Source organism: Myxocyprinus asiaticus, chromosome 22 (genome assembly GCF_019703515.2).
Source record: "Myxocyprinus asiaticus isolate MX2 ecotype Aquarium Trade chromosome 22, UBuf_Myxa_2, whole genome shotgun sequence".
Lineage (NCBI taxonomy): Eukaryota > Metazoa > Chordata > Actinopteri > Cypriniformes > Catostomidae > Myxocyprinus > Myxocyprinus asiaticus.
Window position 1 is genome coordinate 32,903,721 of NC_059365.1, and position 24,231 is coordinate 32,927,951.

At 45.6% G+C, this 24,231-nt stretch overlaps 1 protein-coding gene across 5 annotated transcripts in view; it reads right to left on the minus strand.

The window, feature by feature from the left end:
- LOC127413036 (relaxin receptor 1-like) overlaps window positions 1–24,231 on the minus strand; it is a 153,842-nt gene that overhangs the window by 91,909 nt on the left and 37,702 nt on the right. The window lies entirely within an intron of this gene.

Consider the following 24,231-nt stretch of genomic DNA (forward strand, 5'->3'; position numbering starts at 1 on the left):
CTACCTTGCACGGAGATCGCTACCCTCCTACGGAAGGGCGCGATAGAACCTATCCCTCCAGCCGAGATGAAGAAGGGGTTTTTTCAGCCCCTACTTCATCGTACCGAAAAAAGGCGGTGGGTTGAGGCCAATCTTGGACCTGTGAGTTCTGAACTAGGCTTTACACAGACTCCCGTTCAAGATGCTGACGCGAAAACGCATTTTGGCGAGCGTCCGGCATCAAGATTGGTTCGCGGCGGTAGACCTGAAGGATGCGTACTTCCACGCCTTGATCCTTCCTCGACACAGGCCCTTCCTGCGGTTCGCATTCGAGGGTCAGGCGTATCAGTACAAAGTCCTCCCTTTCGGCCTGTCCCTGTCTCCTCGTGTCTTTACAAAGGTCGTCGAGGCTGCCCTTGCCCCGTTAAAGGAGGTGGGCATTCGCGTTCTCAACTATCTCGACGACTGGCTAATCCTAGCTCACTCTCGAGACGTGTTGTGCGCACACAGGGACCTGGTGCTCTCACACCTCAGCCGACTAGGGCTTCGGGTCAACTGGGAAAAGAGCAAGCTCCTCCCGGTTCAGAGCATCTCTTTTCTCGGTTTGGAGTTGGACTCAGTCTCCTTGACGGCATGCCTTACGAACGAGCATGCCAAGTCAGTGCTGGCCTGTTTGAAGGCGTTCAAACAGGGAACAGCGGTTCCACTGAAACTTCTTCAGAGGCTCCTGGGGCAAATGGCATCCTCGGCGGTGGCCACCCCGCTCGGGTTGATGCATATGAGGCCGCTTCAGCACTGGCTTCAGACTCGAGTCCCGAGACGGCCATGGCACCATGGGACACACCGCGTGGCCATCACGTTGGTCTGTCACCGTCTTTTCAGCCCTTGGACCGACCTCTCGTTCCTATGGGCAGGTGTTCCTCTAGAACTGGTCCCCAGGCTCGTCGTGGTCAGGACAGACGCCTCCAAAACGGGCTGGGGCGCGGTTTGCAATGGCCACGCAGCCTCTGGACAGGTCCGCGACTGCATTGGCACATCAACTGCCTCGAGTTGTTGAAAATTCTGCTCGCCCTGCGGAGGTTTCGGCCGTTGATCCAGGGCAAGCACGTGTTAGTTCAGACAGACAACACGACAACGGTAGCATATGTCAACCGCCAAGGTGGTTTGCGCTCTCGTTGTATGTCACAACTCGCCTGCCGTCTCCTCCTCTGGAGTCAGCAGCACTTCAAGTCGCTGCTAGCCACTTACATCCCGGGCAACCTCAACACTACGGCGGACGCGCCGTCACAACAGGTTACCCTCAGGGGAGAGTGGAGACATCACCTTCAGGTGGTCCAGCTGATTTGGAGTCGATTCAACAGGCACAGGTGCACCTGTTCGCCTCCCAAGAATCCTCCCCACTGCCCGCTCTGGTACCGCCCTGACCGAGGCCTCCCTCAGCATAGATGCGCTGGCACACAGCTGGCCCCCTGGCATTCGCAAATATGCGTTTCCCCCAGTGAGCCTGCTTGCACAGACCCTGTGCAAGGTCAGGGAGGACAAGGAGCAGGTCATCCTGGTAGCACCCTACTGGTCCGCCCAGACGTGGTGCTCGGACCTCACGCTCCTCACGACAGCTCCCCCCTGGCAAATTCCCCTGAGGAAGGACCTTCTTTCTCAGGGAAGGGGCACCATCCGGCACCCGCGCCCAGACCTCTGGAATCTCCATGTCTGGCCCCTGGACGGGACGCAGAAGACCTAAGCTGTCTCCCACCTGCGATGGTAGACACGATCACTCATGCTAGGGCTCTCTCTATGAGGCGCCTGTATGCCTTTAAGTGGTGTCTGTTCACTAAGTGGTGTTCTTCCCGTCAGGAAGACCCCCAGAGATGCGCAGTCAGATCAGTGCTTTCCTTCCTGCAAGAGAGGTTGGAAGGGAGGCTGTCCCCTTCCACCTTGAAGGTGTACTTTTGCTGCCATAGCAGCACACCACGACGCAGTCGACGGTAAGTCCTTAGGGAAGCACGACCTGATCATCAGGTTCATCGTTCCCTCATCGGACCTCTGTAGTTCTTCAGGGTCTACAGAGAGCCCCCTCTGAGCCTTTGCAGTCAGCCGAGCTTAAGGCACTCTCCTTGAAGACTGCCCTCCTGACTGCGCTCACTTCCATCAAGAGGCCACCACTGGCTCGTTGACACCATATCTATGGCATATCTCGCCCAAAACATGCCACCCCCGGTAGGGCTACGAGCCCATTCCACCCGTGGTGTTTCGGCTTCTTGGGCCTTGGCCAGAGGTGGCACAGACATTTGCAGAGCAGCGGGCTGGGCAACACCCAACACCTTTGCAAGGTTCTACAACCTCTGGGTGGAACCGGTTTTGTCCCAGGTAGTGGCACGCAACACAAGCGGATAAGCCCGGGATAGCCGGCCCGGGTGTATTGCTTGCACATAGCGCCTTCCACCTCCTTTTGAGCTGAAGACGTGTGCCTTTAATTCCCAGTAGTGTTCACAAAATTTGTTCCCTGGTTGACTTCCTCTGAGCCCTGTGGCAGTCGAGTTTTCGGAGAGACTCGCTGCTGGCCCAGTACACGCGCTAACTAAGAGCCCGGTTCTGGGGTAGGTGCTCCGCATGTGGCGGTTCCCTGTAAGGCTAACCCCATGCGATCTATATCTTCCGCTAATTCGTTTCCCTACTGGCAAACTGCATCTTCCTTGGGCAGAGCCCCTCTGCCCCAGTCTCCATGTTTGTAGTAACTCCTCCCCCATTGGGCAGGATCTACCTTGAAGGCTCTCCACATGGTTGGAAAGACCATGTGACGTATTCTTCCACTTATATATCCCCCCCTCTCTTGGGGCGAGGTGTGGTCTCCGCGGTGTCCTCCCCTTGGGAGGGACACCCCCCGAATAGACCTGGCGGCCCAGTCAGATAATCCCCCTTCTTTTTTAGGGAGTGGAAAAAGAGAAGGGGAAAAGAGGCCACGACTGGGTTAAGCCTGTCTCTATCTTTGGGTAGTCGACTTGTCCCCAAAAAGGGCCGTTCGACACTCATAACTGTGTTGGGGGAGGTTACATGTCGACCTGGTGTGCTGGCTATGAGGCACACAGCAAGTCTGCCCACCACACACCGCCAGTTCACGTAACACAGTTCAGCCCTGTGGTGTTTTGTATAGGGACCCCTAGTGTCACTACATCGACACCAACATCGAGTGAGTGACAGATAGGGAACGTCATGGTTACTGGTGTAACCTCCGTTCCCTGATGGAGGGAACGAGATGTTGGTCCCTCCTGCCACAACGCTGAACTACCCGCTGAAATGGCCGGACCTTATATCGGCTCCTCAGCATAAAACCTGAATGAGTGGTTGCATACCAGCTCCTTTTATATCCGTATGTTCGGGGGAGTGACATGCAAATACCACTTGCCAATTTTCATTGGCCTTTTATCAAAGACCAGAGGTGTCTCGGGCTACCAAGAGTGACCCCTAGTGTCACTACATCGACACCAACGTCTCGTTCCCTCCATCAGGGAACGGAGGTTACACCAATAACCATGATGTTTTCTTGTGTATCAAGGTTATTGCTTGTACAGTTTACGGACCGCCGAGTCTGCTCATTGCTGCTAATAATACTCAAGGTATTATTGTAACTTCCTGTTACCACGAATGAGATTTGCTGTGTTGTTGTCTAACCACGATGGGCTGTTTTTGCAATTCCGCCATCGCGGGTAAGACCGGCACACTGAGTTTATTCAGTAAATAACCATCAACTGCGGCAGATGGATTACGAGCCGTTCACCGCATCTCTGTGTGATAAAACTAATGGTTGCTGTCTCTCCCACGATCACTAAACCGGCTTCGGTGCCATTGCCCTGTTCTCTCTCTCTCGTGCTGACCGCACACACACAAGACCCCTCACAAACATACCCGCACACACATTTGGTGAACAGATAACTTGGCGATAGAGCCCCACTTTGTCCCTAAGTTATCGTTCCAGCAGAGACACGCATTAAATGGGCAGACGCTATTAACCAGTTTCTCCGCACACATTCGCGGCCACATTCTCTGGCCGGAAACCTTGCGTGACATACTCTCCATGAGAGTGCACTCTTTCTCTCTTTCACACCCACACACACACACACACACACACACACACACACACACACACACACACACACACACACACACACACACACCTCTCATATATTATAGGCTTATCTGTTCCCATATCTAATCATGTTACTGTTTAGTTTGTAGTTGGAAATTAGAAGTTTATTGACTGCATTGTATTGAATATTAATTGATATTACTGCATCAGTAAACTTTGTTATACTTTAAAGAGAAGTGTTTTGTTATTGTTCTGCATGCTCCTGTGCAATGTGCTGGCAGGGGATGTCAGTGCTTGGATTCAAGCCTTCATTGTTTACTTTTGAATGTCAATGCTCACAGGACATCAACTTTCCTAAGAGAACAATCTTATATAGAGACTGCTATCCTGTCTGGTTATTAGTCCCTGATTCCAGGGTGGTGCCCAGAAATATTAATCCTGATTAATATTCTATTGATTTTGATAATTGAGAGTTATCTTTGATGATTATTGATTTGAAGGATTAATAAGCTAATGTTGATTCTAATCAATGTTCTATTGATTTTAATAATTAATAATTATCTTTGATAATTATCAATTATTGCTAATAACCAAACCCGCTACTGAATGAAGCCCCAACAATTCCCTGGGGGATTTAAATAATAACAGCAAATAATTGATGATTGATTAATCGATAACAACCCTAATATACACATCTATCTCCCGGTCAACCTCTCTGTGCTCCCTATTGTAAAAAAAACTGTTTAAAGGATTCTCTCTTGAGCACCACCCATTCGTTAACATATTTCAGCCATGCCAACTCTCTGAAAGATTTAGCATGCGAATGTGGGTATGACATATAGATAGGATATTGGTCTTCTTGGACTACATCTGCTACACTGCTGCTGCTGCTGCTGCAGAGCAAATACTGAGTAATCATCAAGATGGCGCCGCGGATGGCCACCTCGGTGTGTAGCTCTTCAGTTCTTTTGTTGTTTTTGTTTGTTTGTCCTGTGTTTAGTAATATTTTTCCAGTCAGTTTTACCAGGGACGAACTGCTGAACATTCGGCAGCATATACCAGAAAACCTTTTCCCAGTTTTTGAATATTCTGACGTTTTGCTGGACATTTTAGTCGGAGGCACAGCTGTGTTGTTTAAACGTGCTATGAGATGCAGGCGAGGGAGACAAGCAGGCGCGATGGTCAGGCTCCGTTGGCACGGCTTTCGAACAATGCTGCCGAGCATTCATCTAGCGAATCTCCGCTCACTTCCTAACAAAACGGACAAACTACATCTCCTCACCCGTACAAACAAGGACTTTTCAAACTCTGCTGCCTTGTGCTTCACAGAAACCTGGCTGAGTGCAGCCATTCCGGACAACGCGTTACATCTGCTGGGCTTTCAGCAGTTCAGAGCGGATCACATTGCGGAGATAACAGGGAAAACGAGAGGCGGTGGAACATGCTTTTACATCAATGAAAGTTGGTGTACAGATGTAACAACGTTAAAGAGGATGTGCTGTCCTAATTTGGAAGCGCTCTTTATTACCTAAGCCATTCTACTCGTTGCGGGAGTTTTCCTCGTTTATTCTGGTGAGTGTGTATATCGCGCCAAATGCGTGTGTGAACACAGCGCTGCAACAGCTGACTGATCAAATCACAGACACAGAACAACAATACCCGAACTCAGTTATTATTATTCTTTGGGATTTTAACAAAGCAAATCTCACACGTGAACTGCCCAAAAACAAACAGCACATTACATGCCCCACCAGAGACAGGAACATACTGGATCATTGTTATACAACAATAAAGGATGCATATCGCTCTGTCCCTAGAGCAGCTTTGGGACTCTCTAATCAATGTCTGGTTCATCTTCTTCCAACCTACAGGCAGAAATTAAAATCAACCAAGCCAGTAGGAAGGACTGTAAAGAGATGGACCAATGAAGCAGAGCGGGAACTACAAGCCTGCTTCGACTGCACGGATTGGAGTGTTTTTGAAGCTGCAGCCACAGACCTGGATGAGCTCACAGATACTGTTACATCATATATCAATTTCTGTGAGGATATGTGCATTCCTACTAGGACTTATTTGAAGTTCAACAATGACAAACCGTGGTTTACAGCAGAGCTCAGGCAGCTTCGTCAGGCCAAAGAGGATGCTTACAGGGGTGGGGATAAAGTCTTGTACAATCAGGCCAGGAACACACTGAACAAGGAAATCAGAGTGGCTAAAAGAAGATACTCTGAGAAGCTGAAAAACAAGTTTTCAGCTAATGACCCTGCATCAGTGTGGAGTGGCATGAAACAACTCAAATTACAGGACTCCTGCCCCCAACCCTGTGGTGGACCAACAACTAGCTGACAACCTGAATGTGTTCTACTGCAGAATTGAAAGACCCAATCTCACACCCCACACCCACTCTGACCTTCACTTCACACAAAAACCAACACAAAAACCAACACCTCCTGCAACCCCCCTCCTCCCCCCTCCTGCTACTCAACCTGCACTTAAGATCTGTGAAGATGATGTGAGCCGGGTCTTTTGGAAACAAAAGATGAGGAAAGCTTCAGGCCCAGATGGTGTCTCACCAGCGTGTCTTCGATCCTGTGCTAACCAGCTGGCCCCTATCTTCACACAGATCTTCAATAGATCACTGGAGCAGTGTGAAGTCCCACGCTGCTTCAAATGCTCAATCATTATTCCTGTCCCAAAGAAACCAAAAATCACAGGACTTAATGACAACAGACCTGTCGCCCTGACGTCTGTGGTCATGAAATCATTTGAGAGACTGGTGTTGGCCCACCTGAAGAACATCACTGGATCCTTTCTAGATCCCCTTCAAATTGCTTATTGAGCAAACAGGTCTGTGGATGATGCAGTCAACATAGGATTACTTCATGTCCTGCAACATCTTGACAGACCAGGGACATATGCAAGGATCCTTTTTGTGGACTTCAGGTGGGCTTTCAACACCATCATCCCAGCTATTCTCTGGACTAAATTACACCAGCTCTCTGTTCCCATGTCTATCTGTCAGTGGATTACCAGCTTCCTGACAGACAGGCAGCAGCTTGTGAGACAGGGGAAATTCACTTCCAGCATGTGTACAATCAGCACTGGTGCCCCCCAGGGATGTGTGCTCTCCCCACTACTCTTCTCCCTCTACACCAATGACTGCATCGCCAAGGACCCCTCTGTCAAGCTCCTGAAGTTTGCAGATGACACCACTGTCATCTGCCTCATCCGAGATGACGATGTGTCTGCATACAGAAGGGAGGTGAAACAGCTGGCTGTCTGGTGCAGTCAAAACAACCTTGAGCTGAACACGCTCAAAACAGTGGAGATCATTGTGGACTTTAGGAGGAACACCCCAACACTGACAGGGGGGTCTACCATTCTAAACAGCACTGTGGCAGCAGTGGAGTCATTAAGGTTCCTGGGCACTACCATCTCACAGGACCTCAAGTGGGAGACACACATTGACTCCACTATGAAAAAGGCTCAGCAGAGGTTGTACTTCTTTCGCCAGCTGAGGAACTTCAACCTGCGCTGCTGATACAGTTCTACTCAGCAGTCATTGAGTCTGTCCTCTGCACTTCAATAACTGTCTGGTTTGGTTCAACTATGAAATCAGACATCAGAATACTACAAAGGACAGTTCAGACAGCTGAGAGGATTATTGGTTGCCCCCTGCCCCTCCTTCAATAACTATACACTTCCAGAGTGAGGAAAAAGACTGGAAAAATCACTCTGGACCCCACTCACCCTGCCCATTACCTTTTTGAACTGTTGCCTTCTGGCCGATGCTTCAGAACTCTGATCACCAGAACCATCAGGCACAGGAACAGTCTTTTCCCTCAGGCTATCCATCTCATGAACAGTTAAATTGCCCCATTGAGCAATAACTATGTGCAATGCACAGTTTAGTCTTTTTTTATATTTATCCATCACATCCAACCTCTTCTGCCATTTCATTCCTCTAAAAAAAATAAAATAAAATAAAAAAATTTGCACTGTACATAACAGATTTGTATTTTTCACTGTACATAACAGATAACAGATTTGTATTAGATTTGCACTACGAATGTGTATGTGTGTATGTATATATGTATGTGTGTGTCTCTGTGTGTATGTACTTATGTGTATAATTATTTTTTATTTTTTATTATTATCTATGTCTTGCTGCTGTTTTTGTATTGTTTTTGTATTGTTGTACACTGGAAACTCCTGTCACCAAGACAAATTCCTTGTATGTGTAAGCATATTTGGCAATAAAGCTGATTCTGACATGCTGCTGCTGCTGCACAATGAGACAAAATGCAAGACACAGTGATGCCTGCAGCTGTATGGCCGTACGCACTGTGGGTACCATAAGTGCTCTGACTGACCTGAGAAGTGTTTACTCTCTGAATATTTAATCAATCATGAAGTGTGTCCTGTATATCTGCTGTCTGTTTAAAATAACTAGCAATGCCCAATTTGCGAATTAATAATTATTTTGAGTTGGTTTTTTCAATGAATTGGACAAACAGTCGAAATTTACTTACAATCAACAAAAGGCTGTCTTTTTAAGAGGTAACTGAGAAACTTCAGCTAGTGCTGTGTCATGTGAACAAGGGGCTGTTCAAACTGAACGTGTTTTTGTGTCTGCTCGTGCTGTTTTTCAATCGTTTTTCATGTACACATTCGCTAGATGGATGTCTTTTGACAACTACGTCACGTTTCACTGTGTTTTTAGCATCTCTCACGGGAGTGTTAATACTTTTAGACACTGTGTCAAGTTAATAAGAACTTCAACTGATAAAAACGCATCTTGAGACACCTGTGTTCTGCTCTATTCGTTGAAGGTGCGTTTTTCTTTTTTTTAGCATGAGAACGCATTTCTTCTGAACAGTTACTGGAAGAAATGCTTTTAGTTAATAGTTACATGAATGCTACTCATACTCGAAAAAAAAAATGCTTTTCTCAAAGTCACCAGAATTTAATGCTTTGGTGTTGTTTTTGCAAATAAATTCTCCCGTGGGAGCATGCCCCCGGACTAGATATTAGTTTGTATCATTGTATCTCTTCTGTGCGTATCTTTTGATGAAATCCTGTAGGGGCATGGCAAGACATGCTGCATCTAACATATAGCACAATTAGACATAAATAATCCACCAATCAAAGCAGGGAAGCTGCACAAACACATAAACAGAAAACGCAAACCCCCCAACCAAGCAGAATTGTCACAAGACATATGTACTGCTGCTGCTCTGAAGAGTCATGTGCTCCGAGTGTAAGCTAGCTACAGGCCAAATGGCGTAACGCTAATGAACTAATTTTCTATGTGCACCTCGACCTGCTTAGCCGAATAGCTTAAAAGCTAGTGACCTAACTCATAATGTGTACCAAGCTAGGAAAGCCCGAAGATTATTTAACTAGTGACTTAAACTAGCTATGTGTGGATTTATTTAATCAAATGACCTAAAATAGCGATGTGTGCAAGCCAGACTTGGCTAAGGCTTTCCTTATTAAGACACGCTTCTATGTGTCATGGCCAAAGCTGACCTTAACGTATAAGCTGATAGAATGAACCCCCAGCAAACCACCTGAGCAATATTGTGTTTTTAGAGAAAAAAAAAACATCCTGGTTACTTGCATAACCTCCGTTCCCTGATGGAGGGAATGAGACGTTCTGTCAGTGTAGTTACACTAGGGGTCACTCTTGGGAGCCCGAGACACCTCTGTTCTTTGATAAAAGGCCAATGAAAATTGGCAAGTGGTATTTGCATACCACTCCAACGACATATGGGTAAAAAGGAGCTGGTATGCAACCACTCATTCAGGTTTTATGCTGAGGAGCCGAGACAAGGTCGTTCAAGCATGTAGTTCAGCGTTATGGCAAGAGGAACACAACGTCTCATTCCCTCCATCAGGTAATGGAGGTTATGCAAGTAACCAGGACATTCCCTATCTGTCACTCACTCGACGTTGTGTCGATGTAGTGACACTAGGGGTCCCTATACAAAATGCTGCAACTGGCTGAACTGTGTTACGTGAACTGGCGGTGTGTGATGGGCAGACCATTGTGTGCCTCGTAGCCAGCGCGCCAGGCCGACACGTAACCTCCCCCAACACTGTTATGAGTGTCGAACGGCCCTTTGGGACAAGTCGACTACCCAAAAGATAGATTTCTTTCCACTCCCCCCAAAAAAGGGGGATTAACCGACCACCCAGAGGGGTGGGGGTTATTTAAGTGGAAATACATCACATGGTCTTGCCGAGCTATGTCGGAAGTATGCCATGTGGAGACGTCCCATGGTAGGTCCTACCATATGGGGGAGGAGTTACTACAAGCATGGAGACGCAGCTTGCCAACAGGAAAACGAATTAGTGGAAGATATACATCGCATAGGGATACCTACGGGGAACCGCCACATGCGGAGCACCTACCCCAGTAGAGGGCTTTAGTTAGCACATGCACTGGGCCGGCAGCGAGTCTCTCCAAAAACTCGTCTGCCACAGGGCTCGGAGGAAATCAACCAGTGATCACAGTTTGTGAACACTACTGGGAGTTAATGGCACACGTCTTCAGCTCAGGGGAGGTGAAAGAAGCTATGTGCAAGCGATACACCTGGCCGGCTGTCCCGAAATTACCTGCTTGTGCGTGCCACTACACAGGATGAAACCGGTTCCACCCGGAGGTTGTATAACCTTGCAAAGGTGTTGGGTGTTGCAGACCGCCTTGATGGTTGACATATGCTACCGTTGCCGTGTTGTCTGTCTGAACTAACACGTGCTTGCCCTGGATCAACGGCCGGAACCTCTACAGGGCGAGCAGAATTGCCAGAAACTCGAGGCAGTTGATGTGCCAACGCCGCCGTGGGCCCGTCCATAAGCCGGTGGCTGTGTGCCTGTTGCAAACAGTGCCCCAGCCTGTCTTGGAGGCATCTGTTGTGACCACGACGTGCCTGGAGACCTGCTCTAGGGGAATGCCTGCCCATAGAAACGCGAGGTCGGTCCAAGGGCTGAAGAGGTGGTGACAGATCGGCGTGATGACCATGCGATGTGTCCTGCGGCGCCATGCCCATCTTGGGACTCGAGTCTGAAGCCAGTGCTGAAGCAGTCTCATATGCAGAGTGGCCACCGCTGAGGATGCCATATGCCCCAGGAGCCTCTGAAAGAGTTTCAGTGGAACCGCTGTTTTCTGTTTGAATGCCTTCAAACAGGTCAGCACCGACTGTGCACGCTCGTCCATGAGGTGCGCTGTCAACGAGACTGATTCCAACTCCAAACCAAGAAAAGAGATGCTCTGAACCGGGAGGAGCTTGCTCTTTTCCCAGTTGACCCGAAGCCCTAGTCGGCTGAGGTGCGAGAGCACCAGGTCCCTGTGTGCACACAACATATCCCAAAAGTGAGCTAGGATTAGCCAATCATCCAAGAATGCGAATGCCCACCTCCTTTAATGGGGCAAGAGCTGCCTCTGCGACCTTCGTGAAGACGCGAGGGGGACAAGGACAGACTGAAAGGGAGGACATTGTACTGATACGCACGACCCTCGAATGCAAACCTCAGGAAGGGTGTGTGTCGAGGTAGAATTGAGACGTGGAAGTACGCGTCCTTCAGGTCTACCGCTGCAAACCAATCTTGATGCCTGACGCTCGCCAGAATGTGTTTTTGTATCAGCATCTTGAACGGGAGTCTGTGTAAAGCCCGGTTCAGTACTCACAGGTCCAAGATTGGCCACAACCCACCACCTTTTTTCAGTACAATGAAGTAGGGGCTGTAAAACCCCTTCTTCATCTCGGCCGGAGGGACAGGTTCTATCGCATCCTTCCGTAGGAGGGTAGCGATCTCCTAGCGCAAGGTAGCAGCGTTTTTGTCCTTCACTGAGGTGAAGTGGATACCGCTGAACCTGAGCGGATGCCTGGTGAACTGAATTACGTAGCCGAGTCGGACGGTCCGTATCAACCATCGCAATGGATTGGAAAGCACAAGCCACGCGTCCAAGCTCCGAGCGAGGGGGACCAAAGGGAAAATCTAGTCGGACGTATCGGCAGGTGGGGCCTCGCGGCGGGGAAACCGCCGCTGGAGCACCAACCCTGCAAGGATAAAAAGGTGGACGGCGGTCGTGATGACGGCCGTTCACACCGGTTATGTGACCCAGGGAATGAGGAAACTGCTCTTTTGCTGAACTGTTGGGTACCGCAGCCACTTGGGCATGCGGCGAAATTAAATGAAAAAGCAACAAAAGATTCTCCTCCCGGCCCTCCACCGGGGGATGGAGTGGTCTATTTACCAGCTCCAAGGTGGGTTTTGTCGTCACTGGGTCACCCATCTCAGGGGCGCTTCGAAGCCTTCAATGGGTTCTTGGCGGCCGGCTGTGAGACGGGTGGCGTCTGCTCCCTGCGGTGGGCTCTACACCGGGGCCGGGCCGAAGGGGCGGGCTGTGGCAGAGCCGGTGCAGTCACCACAGGGGGACGCCCTTGGCGACGAGCAGGCGGGGCAGGATGTGCCGGATAGACTCCGTCTGCTGCTTCACCATCGAGAACTGCTGGGCAAAGTCCTCGATGGTGTCGCCGAATAGGCCAACCTGGGAGATAGGGGCAGCAAGGAACCATGCCCTGTCAGCCTCACCCATCTTGACCAGGCTGAGCCAAAGGTGGTGCTCCTGAACCACTAAGGTGGACATCGCCTGCCCGAGAGACCATGCCGTGACCTTCATCGCCCAGAGAGCGAGGTCGGTCACCGAGCGCATCTCCTGCATCAAATCTGGGGTGGAACTACCCTTGTGCAGTTCTTTTAGTGCCTTGGCTTGGTGGACCTGCAGGAGAGCCATGGCGTGCAGGGCGGAGGTGGCTTGTCCAGCGGCACTGTAGGCTTTGACCGTCAGGGACGACGTGAACCTACAGGCCTTGGACGGGAGCTTTGGGCGAGCGCCTTATCCACCGGAGGAATTGCTGAATAGCCCCTGGCCGCCCCACCATCGAGGGTAGTGAGGGCGGGGGAGCTGAAAGATCGGGACCGGGCAGAAAAAGGTGCCTCCCATGATTTTATCAGCTCCTCGTGCACTTCCGGGAAGAAAGGGACTGGAGCAGGGAGTGGCTGCTTTGAGCGGCGCCACGAGCCCAGGAACCAATCATCGAGCTGCGAGGGTTCAGGGGAGAGCGGAGGGTTCCACTCTAGCCCAATGCTCGTGGCCGCCCGGGAAAGCATGTCCGTCATTTCCTCATCAGCTTGTGACTGGGCAATCGTCCCCAAGGGGGGGAGCCCAGCTGAGGCTTCTGTGTCCAACTGGACAAGCCCGCTCTCCGATGCTGCGCTCGAGAGCTCATCAGCTTTGCGGGCTCCAAACAAGAGGTCGAACTCGCTGTGAGGTGAGCCGGCGGATTCATCCGGAAGCCTGATCGGGGCAGACAAGTGTACTGGGGAATGGGAGGTCCGTGGGGGCACACCTGGCGGAGGTGGTCCCACAGGGGTCCCCAAATCGCCCCCAGTGCTAGCCGTGCTGGCCTCATACCCGTAGGTAGGTTATGACACAAAGCAAGCCGCGACCGCAACGTTGCCATGGTCATGTTCTCGCAGTGAGTACATGATCCATCCACGAACGCTGTCTCCGTGTGGGTTGCGCCCAGACACGAAAGACAGCGATCATGACAGTCCTAAGTTGAGAGGAAACGACCACAACCAGGAATAACACACAAACGGAAAGGCATCTTTAAAAAGATGCATCTTTAAAAAGATGTTCCGCGTGTGCCGCTCTTTTAGAGAAATATACTCTTTTAGAAAAATATACTCTCTTTTTTCTGCCGAAGCGCCCAGGGGCATTCTCTGCAGTGCACCAGGAGGGAGAAGCCGCTGAAATGCGCTGTCAGATCCAGCAGAAGTGAATGAAAAGTCAGCTCAGTAAACATCGACCGTTCAGCTCCGAAGAGAAAATCTTAATGAGTGGTTGCATACCATCTCCTTTTATACCCATATGTCCGGGGGAGTGGTATGCAAATACCACTCACCAATTTTCATTGGCCTTTTATCAAAGACCAGAGGTCTCTCGGGCTCCCAAGAGTGACCCCAAGTGTCACTACATTGACACAACGTTGAGTGAGTGACAGATAGGGAACTCACAGTGCGCTGCAGAGAAACCAGCTAACTGCAAAGTTGATCCATTTAAATAAAACACAAAGAGAGAGAGATGCGAGATAATTGGCTACCCAATACAAGTGGCTTGCGCCACATAGAGTTGCATGGCTGAACTTTGGTCATAATTTACATGTTGGCTTTGAAAATGAAAATTGAAATTGAAAAATTAAATATAAAATTAAATATAAAATTAAAAATGAACTTTGCATTTTAATTTGAATTCTGTCACTATTCACATTTGCTTTTTAATTTGAATTTTGCCTAAGAATGAAGTGAAAATGGATAGTCAACTGCACTTTAGCTTTTAATTTGACAGGAACAATGCATTGCCACTGTAAAAATGAAAATGAAAACTAAATCATTTAATTGTATTTTTAATTCTGGCACATATCAGACACTCTGTGAAAATGACATTAAAACTATTGCATTTTTTTTTTTTTTTCAATGATTAAAATATGTTCTTATATTCCAGATCAAAATGGTGCTATCACAGCAGCAATTGATCAACCAGTGGTGCTAGTTTGGTGCGGGAAAATCTGTTTAGCCGACCAAAGGCAGGGGAAATGTTCTGGAAGCCTTGAAAACAATTATTATTTTTGAAATTCTGTTTGGTGATGTTAGCGGCACAATTACACACTTAAGCTTTAAGGGAAACTTTTTGCAGACAGAACAGGGTAAATCAATACAACACATAATACTTTCCTCCACTCTATCACTTGAAGAAAATAAGAACTATTTTAACACTTCACTACACACTACATGGGAGCAAAGCATTGCAATTGCTATTTTTTATTCCAGCACATTTTTGAAATAGGCTTTTTTATTTTACCCAGCCTTGGTCACAATTACAACAGCTCACTGACGCAGTTATTAGTAAAGACAGTCCACCATATAATCTTTGCTTTTATCAATGGAGTGAAAACCCATAAAATACGTTACATGGACCTGCCTTTCGACTTTGGTATTGATCTGAGATTACTCTTCTTTTACTCCATTGTGTCTTAACTGGTATTATTATTTTTCATTGGGTAAACTTTAAGCTATTACTTTGAGGTTATAGTTATTTTCAGTTACAAAGAAAGGCTCTCCACCACCAAAATATTGCACTTTATTACTGTCTCATAAAGGGATAGTTCACCCAAAAATAAAATTCTGTCATTATTTACTCATCCTCACATTGTATCAAAACTGACAAATTTTCACAATGGAGATTTCTAGCAGAATGTCATTTTTCAAATAATAAAAATAAATGGCGTTGTTGAGCTCTAAAAAGTACAAATCACCATAAAAGTACTATGATTGTTTTTTTATAAATCAGTTTTTATTTACTAAAAATCTTCCACAGTCACTTTCAGTCACAAGAAATGCAAGACCCAATGATGCCTGATGTCACCATTGGCGCAACACATGTTTGAATGTACACAAGCCCAAATGTGATTTGAATGGCAAAGGGGAAAATTTTTCAAACAAATTACATTTTGGTCCGTTCCTCATACAAAACTAAAGTATGGATTTAGAAGACATGGAATGTAGCACACAACTTGTATAGACTGGAACAAGAACAAGGACTCAGTTGCAGGCAAACGTGTGACTACTCTTCTTTTTAACAACATAAAAGGGTAAACAATCACAAGACAAGGAGCCAGAGACCCGGCAGGGCAGAGAGGGGCACGAGATCTGGTGGTGCAGACAGGGGCATGAGACTTTGTGGGGCAGAGAGGGGCATGAGACCTGGCGGGGGAGACAGGCTAGACTTAACGACCACTGCAATGGAGGATCAACGGCAGATGCTGAGGTGAGGGCAGGGGCAATGGCCACTGGGAAAAGGATTGGGGCAATGGCTGCTGAGGCCATGACAGTGAACTGTGGAAACAGATCTCTTTAGAAGGGACCCCTGGGACCACCAGTGCAGGGAGCTGTGGGACCTCCTTAGCAGGAAACTCCAGGACCACCGGAGCAGGAAGCTGAGCGTCCTTTGCAGCTGGGACCTCCGAGACCACCAGAGCTGGGAGTGGAGGGGCCACCAGAGGGGCTGCAGTGGCGAGAGTGGACGGCTCCAGGGGGGCTGCAAATTTTCTCCTGTTTGATGACACCGTGCCCGCACAAGTCCTGCAAATGGGGTCAAGGATGACTGGGAGGTGGGGCAATCGAAGGTGGGGTCCCATTCCCTGCATAGAAACTCCATCTCCTTAAGCTGGCAAAGAAGTCCAGTTCTTCTGGTTGCCCAGCACATCCCAATAAAGGGGACATCCACTTCAGCAAGAAAAAGTTGTATCAGCATGGCATCTCCAAAGCCAAGCCCCTGTATCACATCAAGAAGGGACTGGGCATACACCCCAAAGGGGATGGCAATTCTGCAACATAGTGGGGCATGTCTTTGGGGGCCAGCTTCAACTGGATTGGGGCTGGGTAGAGAAGAATATCCATGCCTGCTAAGTCTAATCATGGCTGTATTGTAATGTCATGACTGGAACAAGGAGTAGGACTCAATTGCATTCAGACATGTGACTATTGTTTTTAATTGTTGAAAAAATTCAAAAAGTCATAAAACCAGTGACCCAAAAAACTTGACAAGACAGACTAGGCAAGGAACAAGACAAGAATCTGAAAAAGCAGGCAACATAGCAAGACAATATAGCAAACAACAACTGAACACAGACAGGTATAAATACAAAGTTTTTTCAGAAAAACAAAGAAGGCAGGTGACACTAATGAACAAATGACCAAATAACTAGGTAAACGAGATGAAGGGGGTTAACAGAAGAAACAGATAGCACATGGGGGAAAAACAACACAGGATCAAACCAAAAAAAAAAAAAAAAAAAAAAAAAACAAATAAAAAAAAAAAAAAAAATATAAATATATATATATATATATATATATATATATATATATATATATATATATATATTTGTGATTATATACTACTTTGAGGCAAGATTTGTGTAATCAGATAAAAATGTAACGAAGACGTTATGAGTTTGCACACACATATCAACACTATGCAGCTCTGTTATGGGATTCTAAGCGTCACCAAGCTGTGTCATCTCTGCGTCATTGCAGGTCTTTTCAGGCTTAGCAAGAGATCCGTAAAATGATAAAGAGATGCAGTGGAGAGGTAATATTTTCTCCCTGTGAAACATTTAAATTAATGGTCTTGTTTACAGGTCTGTAGCATGATGAATTGAACTAAATTATTACTAAAACTACAAGTAATGAGTTGACTGCTGCTTCTTGGTAATGAAGAATACAGTTTGACTCACCACATGCTCACAAATAGTTAAGGTGCATCAATGGTGCATGCTATATGGAAATAATGTCTTAGATGTGTGTTATTCTCTCAAAAATGTAAATTCTGTCATCATTTACTTACCTTTTAAGTCTTTGAAAGTCTGTATATTTTTAAAAACCTGTATGACTTTCTCTCTTCTGTAGAAGAAAAAATAAGTTATTTACAGTATAGAAGAATGTCCAAGCTGCTCTTTTCCATGCACTGAAAATGAATGAAGACCAAGGCAATCAAGCAAGACTTTCAGTGATAGTGACTTAAATTTTGACTTCAGAAAATTTGGAACACAGTGAACACTATGGAGATTTTTATCCCTTTTGGAGCATGGCTCTATTTCGTACAAGTATGTCATGTATGTCTTTAATTGTGTGAAAAAATAGCAGCTCAGACATTCTGCCTAGCCTCTCCTTTTGTTTTCCACAGAAGAAAGCCAAATGGGTTTAAAAAATATGGGGTTAGTAAATGATGCCATCATTTTAATTTTAGGGTGAAGTATACCTTTAAAAATATAAGATACAGCAGGGGTCGCAACCTTTTTTTCTGATTAACAATTTTTATTGATTCACATAAATGTACCTCATAGAACAAAACATATATACATAGAATCAAACTTAACCCCAACTATTACTGCTCCCCTTCCCAATCCCACCCTAACCCCAGCAACTTAAAAGTGGTCTTAAATGACATACGCATATGCACACACACACATAAAAAAAAAAAATACATAAAAATAAATAAACAAATAAAATAAAAAAATAAAAAAACACAACAACAATAATCACACATCCACAAATGACAAATACCTGCCCCATTTCTCCACGAACACTTTATTCCTCCCCGTTCCTCTGAAAGTAACTTCCTCAAAGGCCACCACCCTTCCCATCTCCAAGCACCACTCCTGAAAGGAGGGTGCTCCAGCCAACCTCCAGCTCCTCAAAATGATCTGCCTGGCAATCATGACACTGGTTAAGACCCAATTCTTTATGTGTCTACTTACAATGTCAATGACCGCCCCATCACCCAAGATACAGAGTCTGGGGCAGAATAATACCTGAATACCTAACACCTTGCATACCAGACTCTGCACCTTTAACCAAAACTTTTGAATTTCCACACACCCCCAAAAGACATGGGTTAAATCTTCATACTCTGACTGGCATCTCCAGCAGGTGGGTGTGTCTTTAAAACCAAGCCTATACAATTTAGAGGGGGTCTAACAGAACCGATGCAAAATCTTGAATTGTATAAGGCGCACCCTTGCATCTCTAGATGCAGTCTTTATGTTTTTTAAAATCCTAGCCCATTCTCCCTCCTCCAATTCCAGGTCTAAATCTTTCTCCCATAATCTCTTGAGAGTGGTTGAGACTCCAACCCCCAGACTCTGAATTAATAAGGAGTAATACACTGATGCCTCATGACCTTTTCCAAAAGCAGAAATCACCTCTCCCAGAGTATCTGCCACTCTAGGGGGGTGTATGCTATTTCCAAAAATAGTACAGAGCAAGTGTCGTAGCTGAAGATACCTAAAAATCTGAGATCTGGGGATCCCAAAATATTGAACCAAATTTTCAAAGGATCTCATAACAGCACTCTCATAAAGATCACAGAGTGTATTAACCCCCCTCACAATCCACTCAGACCAACAAAAAGGGACTTATTAATGCATAGTTTGGGGTTTAACCATAGGCTCGAGGCAACATTTAGATAAATATATGAATTAAACATTTTAGACACTTTTGTCCATACTGAGTGCAAATGTGAAATAACGGGGTGTGATTTAACTTCTCTGGTTAGTTTGATGGAAAGGCTTTGCAATGGCAAAATAGGGGCAAGAAATTCTTGTTCAATGCAAAACCAGGGAGGGGCTCTTTCAGGTGGAAGCGTCCAATGAGCCAAATGTCTGAGACCGAATGCATAATAATAAAACAGAATCTTGGGTAAACCTAACCCACCTTTGTCCATCGGCCTATGTAACTTATTAAAATGTAACCTGGCACGCTTACCATTCCAAATGAAGGACTTCGCTATGCTATCAAATTGCCTGAAATAAGAGAGGGGGACATCTATAGGGAGAGATTGTAACAGGTAGTTGAATTTTGGAATGCAATTCATTTTAATTACATTAACCTTCCCAATCATCGATACTTGTAATGAAGCCCACCTGTCCACATCATTCGGAAACCTTTTTATTAAGGGATCAAAATTAACTCTGACTAAATCCGACAAATTTGCTGGGAATAAAATTCCCAAATACTTAATGCCCTGTTTGGGCCACTGGAAGGCGCCCGGCTAGAAGGCCGTTACTGGACAGTACGCTGTCAAAGCCAAAGCTTCGGATTTAGACCAGTTGACTTTATATCCTGAGTTGAACTTGGAAAAGGAATGAATAATTCTATGGAGGCAAGGCATAGATCTAGTGGGGTCGGAGACGAATAATAAAATATCATCTGCGTAAAGCAGAGCTTATGCGCCACACCTCCCGCAATCACCCCTGGAAAATCATCCTCATTTCTTATCGCGGCTGCTAATGGTTCCAGGGCAAGACAGAACAATAATGGGGAAAGAGGGCAACCCTGCCGAGTGCCCCTATCCAGAGTAAAATAATCTGAAATTAACACATTTGTTTGCACTGCTGCTACAGGGTGTTTATAAAGTAATTTAATCCAACCAATAAATATACTCCCGATCCCATACATTTCCAAAATCTTAAAAAGATAATCCCATTCTACCATATCAAATGCCTTTTCAGCGTCAAGTGAGATGGCAGCGACCGGAGATTGATCATCCGCTACTGACCACATGATATTGATGAAACGCCTAATGTTATCAGAAGAGCTACGGCCCCGAATAAAACCCACCTGATCTATATGTATAAGAGGTGTCATAACCTTACTTAACCGGTTAGCCAGAATTTTTGACAAAATTTGTACCTCTACCTGGATCAGGGAAATTGGACAGTAACTTTTACACTCGCTTGGAGATCAGTCAGACTGTTCCGGGCTTGTGTCATGGTTGGTGGAAGCTTTCCATTCTTTAATGATTCAGTATAAACTTCTAACAAAAGTGGAGCCAGTTCTGTAGCATATAATTTGAAAAACTCGGCGGCAAAGCTGTCAGGCCCCGGAGCCTTGCCTGTAGGTAGGGACTTAATTACCTCATCAAGCTCCTCCAAGGTTAACTCAGAATCAAGAGTGTTTTTTTGCTCAATCGTCAATTTAGGGAGTTCTAATGGTTCCACAAAGTTTCTAATATCTTCATCAATAGAAGATGTAGAACTATAGAGATCAAGGTAGAATTCTTTAAAAGCATTATTAATATCAATGGCCGAGGTAAATATTTCACCACCTGCAGATTTCACTGAGGGAATGGTAGAAAAAGACTCTCTCGGTTTTATATATCTAGCCAAAAGTTTTCCTGCTTTGTCCCCCGACTCAAAGTATGACTGTCTTGCCCTGAATAACCAAAACTCCACTTTCCGTAACAAAATAGTATTATATCTATATTTCAATCGGGTCAATTCTCTGAGGCCATCAGATGATATCGCTTCAGCTCTGCCTCGGCACTTTTAATATTTCCTTCCAACTCCACAAGTTCTCGTGCTTTGAATTTTTTGGTGAAAGAGGCATACTGTATGATCCGACCCCTAAGAACCGCCTTAAGTGCCTCCCTAGCCACGCCCACAGAGGATACTGAGGACCAATTGGTCTCCATATAAACATTGATTTCAGTCTTTAACATTTGTTGGAAATCAGGATTTTGCAAAACAGACACATTAAGGCGCCAACTATATGATTTCTTTTTCTCTGTATATGGCAACACCTCTAAACTCAACAGGGCATGATCTGAGACTAAGATATTTCCAATTGAGCAATCCACAACAGATGAAATGAGGGATTTGGATATAAAAAAAATCTATTCTAGAATAAATCTTATGGACTGATGAAAAAAAATTATAGTCCCTACCAGATGGGTTCAAAAGTCTCCAAATATCTGTAAGACCAAGAGTTTTACAGATCCTGTGAAGCGTCAATGTTGCTCTAGGGGGTTTACACACTTTTGCTTCACTGTGATCAAGCACTGAGTCCATCAAAAGATTAAAGTCTCCTCACAATATTATATCATGAGGGGTGCCAGCGGCTTGCAACATTCCTTCAAGATCTATAAAAAAGCCCTGATCATCAGCGTTAGGTGAGCCAGCACTAAAAATAAACATGTCCACCCCATATCTTCCCACTTTTTTCAGCTTCCTGCAGGGAGATGTGTTTCTTGAAGAAACACTATATCATATTTCTTACGTTTAAGAAAAGTAATAACCTTCCTTCTTTTTATGGGGTGCCCCAACCCATTTACATTCCATGTGGAGAGAGACAGTACACTTATATTAACATTTGACATTTTGATATAGTAGAAAAAATAAATTGTGTGTCAAAAACAAAATTATACAGACCACATTCCCCATTAGTGAAACAATCAAACCCCGAACTTCCCCCAAAACAAAACAAACAGAAAAAGAAAAATGTGCGCATTAACCCCGCGCACGACAGTGCCAACCGGTGACAATCCCTCTAAACTCAAAAGGTCCATGAACGAGCCGCCACGACAACTTTGCCATCGGATTGCACAATTTTGCCTCACAAATTTGTGAGGCAAAATTACATAACAGAAAATACTTTGTAAAATAAGCCCCAGCAAATAGGAAGAATGAACACAAAGGACATGTAGATTCATTCACAGAACTGTCTCAAGGATGTGATCTTCCACAAAACATATTCCAGCTGATATAAAACCGATCAGATTCCACGGACAGACAAACGAATGTTCAGTGAGCCGGCTGTTATGAGTTCAGCGGATGACGTAATCATTACAGTGTCTCAACCAAACAAACTACAGTCAGCAAGAGAAATATGCACTAAGAACGAACAGATTAATCCACAGCTGTTCCAAAGGAGTGTTATTCAATAGAACAAGCTCCAGCCGCTAGGTGGAACCAATACAAAAAGAAACAAAACCGGCATCCCGGTTCCCCGGATGGTCGAGTCAATTCACTCGGAGGCCGCATAAACATATATATCATGACTTACACAATCCGTCAACTTTATAAAAGACACGCTTTGTGTGAGCATGTAGATATTTTGCGGTCATCTGTAGTGTCCACTCTCAAACTAGCCGGGAACTTCCATGCAAAAGTAAACTTTCATCAATGCAAAAGCTTCTTTAAGGAAAGTGTTATTCACAAAACAAGCTCCAGCCTATCAGCGGAGCCAATGCAGTTTACTCGCTCATTGATTCAATAAAAGACATTGCCTGATTGGGACATGTAAATATTTTGCGACCGACCTTCGTTTCTATTCTCAGTTTGGCCGGAAACATCAGAGCAAACGAGATCTTTCGCTGATGTAAGAGTTTCTTACATTCCTTGAACTGATCGCGTTTCTCTCTTGTCGAGTTCGCAAAGTCCGGGAACAAGAAAATATTATGGTTCTTCTAAGAAAGCTTCCCTTTGCTCCTCACCAGGCGCAAAATGAGATCTTTATCGGATGATTTCAGAAATTTGGCCAGAATGGATCGAGGCCTATCTCCCTCAGCAGATCTGTGAGCTGGGACTCTGTGAGCTCGCTCGATTTCCAGCTTGTGGCCTGTTATATCGAGCAGACTCGGGAAAAACTCGTCTAGGAATTTCACCATATCTCTGCCCTCCTCATGCTCAGGAATTCCAACAATTTGAACATTATTCCTACGGCTTCTATTCTCAAGATCTTCAAGCTTTTCAAGGAGATGTTCCAAATCAACTTTGGTCGCGGGCGGATTAGCGGTTAATATCCTCTCCGAAGATTCCAGAAAATCGATTCGTCTCTCAACATCAGTCATACTTGTAACTAGCTCAGAAAATTTTGTTTCCATCGCCATAATCGATCGACGTATTACAGCGAGATCCTCCAAGTCAGCAAGAACCTTCGTCAACATCACCAACATGTTGGACAACTGACGCTGGATCTCCTCTCCTGCCGCGCCATCCAAATCGAGTCCCCGGTCTGTAGGCCTGTCAGGGCTTTCATCCTGAACACGTAAGTGTCTTTTAATGTCTCCAGAGCCCGAGGATTTTGATTACTGCTTCTTTGCCATGTTTTGCCTCAAAGAGCAAAGGTGTAACTGGGTGTATAAAATTTCACCAGATTATAACATGAAAATAAGAAAAAATTTTGCAAAGTGCGCAGAGCTCGTCGCTCACACGTCTGCCTCTTGCATGGCGTCACGTGACCCCGGGTCGCAACCTTTTTGACATGGAGTGCCATTTATTATTTTCCTGGTCAATGGCTGTGCCAACGCAAATCATGCACATGTATGTGATTTTCTGAAGTTTGAGTCCACTTGTGAAAACGTGTCTATTTTGCATTTTTCTATTTGAATCATTTATTTTTCATTACAAATGATATTATCAGCATAACAGGTTGTACAATTTGTGCAAAACTTGCATTTGAAAAATCTTGCATGTGTATTTTTACAGAGCATCTTATGAAAGTGCTTTAATGAAAGAAAACCTGTCCTTTTGTCACAAATTTGCTTATTGATCACGAAATTGTGTGGAATCTTTAATATTTCTTTTATTATGTCATACATTTTTTAAATCACACAGAGGGGTAATGAATGGGAGTGTGACGAGATTTGCGCTGCGTGTGCAAGCAATTTGCGTATCACAAGCCGATCAACTATTTATCCCTTTTTGGTGAATCACACCTGCAAAATCCTAAAACTTTATTTCCAGGTTTAATTTATA